Source organism: Sprattus sprattus (assembly GCF_963457725.1).
Source record: "Sprattus sprattus genome assembly, chromosome: 6".
Classification (NCBI taxonomy): Eukaryota; Metazoa; Chordata; class Actinopteri; order Clupeiformes; family Clupeidae; genus Sprattus; species Sprattus sprattus.
In genome coordinates, this window is record NC_137925.1 from 28,123,636 (window position 1) to 28,126,135 (window position 2,500).

At 47.1% G+C, this 2,500-nt stretch overlaps 1 protein-coding gene across 1 annotated transcript in view; it reads right to left on the bottom strand.

Annotated features, from left to right (window-relative positions):
• Positions 1–2,500, bottom strand: part of LOC308367348 (CD82 antigen-like) — a 53,931-nt gene that overhangs the window by 51,426 nt on the left and 5 nt on the right. Inside the window, 1 exon segment of the mRNA XM_080841244.1 lies at positions 2,439–2,500. This exon segment is cut by the window's right edge and continues 5 nt beyond it. The gene's annotated coding sequence lies outside the window, so the exon portion shown is untranslated.

Genomic DNA, 2,500 nt, shown 5'->3' on the forward strand with positions numbered 1-2,500 from the left:
AAGAGACGAGCCTTATGCGCTGTGGCCATGGTGATCTCAGAAGTGCACCTGGACTGCCTCTGGAGCTGACAGGCTTCCATCTACCCCTGTTGCCATGGTGATCTCAGTACTGCACCTGGGCTCGCCCTGGCCTGAGAGTCTTCCATCTACCCCTGCTCCAGGCACACCTGACTGAAGCCAGTTTCGTTCTAATGTTCTTGATTTATTTAATCGGGTGTGGTCAGCCAATCAAGAATGACTCTGATTAATGGTCAGCCAATCAAGAATGACTCTGATGAATGGTCAGCCAATCAAGAATGACTCTGATGAATGGTCAACCAATCAAGAATGACTCTGATGAGTTCAGTCAGGGATGCGAGTCAGGGACAGCCCAGCCAATCATATTCCTTGTTGTTGCAGCCAGCACACAGGTTGTGTGGATAAGTGACAGAGTGGGGAGAAGAGCTCATTCGGAGGTGTAAAGTCTGTGAGGTAACCACGGAGACGCCCTGGTAACACCTGATTGGCTTAGAGAGAGTCCTGGGCCAGAGCCGCCAGCTGTCAGCGAACAACAAGCCAATCAGTGAGGTAATGGCATCGAAACCTGGCTCCGCACCGGATCAGGGCCGTATCAGGGCCAGGTGACAGCCGGATGCATTCATGAGCCCGCAGTTATCTGTGGGTGACTCCTGGTTTGAAGCCGAGGGCAACGCATACCACTCGCTCTCTGTCAGTGTCAGTGCTTAGAAATGCTGCAGATCTGGAAGTGTGTTTTCGTTCGGATGTGTATGGAGACACACCAAAGACACACGCAAACATGCACTCATACTGTATGTTGTCTTAATCCGCTGTTGCCATGGATTTGGTAAAAATTAAAGCAAAATTGATATAAGTGCACACCTGACATCCGGGGTTCGTTGAGAACAGCTTGAGAACAAAAGTTATTTTTATACCTTGCTTTCAGGTTTTATTACAGTTGTTCAACAGCAAGTTATTTTCATAAGTATCTCATTTCGTCTGTAGCAACACAAATGTTTCATACTTCCAAATAAACAAGTCAAAGTAAACACGCAACTGGATAAAACAAGGAAAAACAAGAGTTTTTTTGCTCCGTTCATCGCACAGCGGGATATCTGCCAAGCTCCTCGCGCCAGAGCACCCCATCCCCCCCCCCCCCCCATCGTGACCTACATCCCCATCTGTACCAGAACTGCCGTCCGCTGGCACGCGCTAAAATCATCCAGATGAGTCCGTCCCCAGATAGACCATTAAACGCGCGGCCGCTGGAGAGGCAGCCAGCGGTGGATATATTTACCAGACAACTCAGCTTAACTCAACATATCTTTACCAGACAGCTTTCAACTCAGCTCGGCTCAGATCAGATCTAACATCCTGCGCCGGGCGGCTTGTTGGCATAAGTGGATGGCTTCAGTGTTGAAACGGTTACAACACGACAATAAAGTGTTAAGCTAAGGTTACACTTCGGGGAAGTTGGTGGTTGGAAGGTGTCGGTGATCGCTGGAGGAACACCGCACACACACAATATACCTGCCGAACACACACACACACCATCCACTCAGTCCATGCAGTCCAGTATATGGCACAAGCCTATTCCTCTCCCAGACACGATGCATGTTTATAACGAGATTTAAGCCACACTGCCAAATCGCATTGTTTAAATAGCCTACCCCATGCCATACACGGCAGTGACATTTGCTCCAAGTAACGCAGCAACATACTTCAAGAGATGCAACTGGGTCGAACAGTGCCAGTGACATCCCGCTGCTCTCTCAATAGCACAGAAGGGCCAGTTTAGGCTGTTTAATGTAGGGTAACTTATATTTTGTAAACAGTGATCGAAAGTCACACAAGTCTGTATGTTCGCAAATCACTTAGTTGCACATCTAAAAACATTCATATTAAAAGTCTAATATATATATATATATTCGAGATACAAAAACAGGCAGAACGTGTTTTGGTGTCACTTGAGACCAACGGCTGCAGGGGGAAAGAATATAGCTCCTGATTCTTCTCCCCGACTCAAGTTTCACTGCTTGCATGCCTGTTTTCAATCCCTCGGTTGGAAGCGATCTGGTGGCTGAGAGAGAGAGAGAGAGCGAGCGATAGAGAGTGCGCCTCCGTCCAAGCGCGCGCCACATCAGCGAACTCAAGTTCAACTGCCAGTGAACAAAGCAAAGCCCCAAGTCGCTTTATTAAAAAGTCTGTAAAGAAAACTAACGACAAACAAATTCGACTGCACACAACCTCAACGGTGTAAGTTTAGTTAACAGACATATGTTCTATTCGCACATTTAACATTACACTCATACACCAAATTTCGAAGTTCTGACATTGAAACACTGTTTAGATAGCCTATATGGCGTGATATAAAACAGTTCACGACAGTTCAAGCATCTGTACACTTGGGTGTATAACCGCTGGCTGTTAGTGATACTCACTTTTTTAGTTGAGAGTGTTGTGAGAAAGACAGCGACGATGTCAGGCGCTCTGTGTGTCCAGC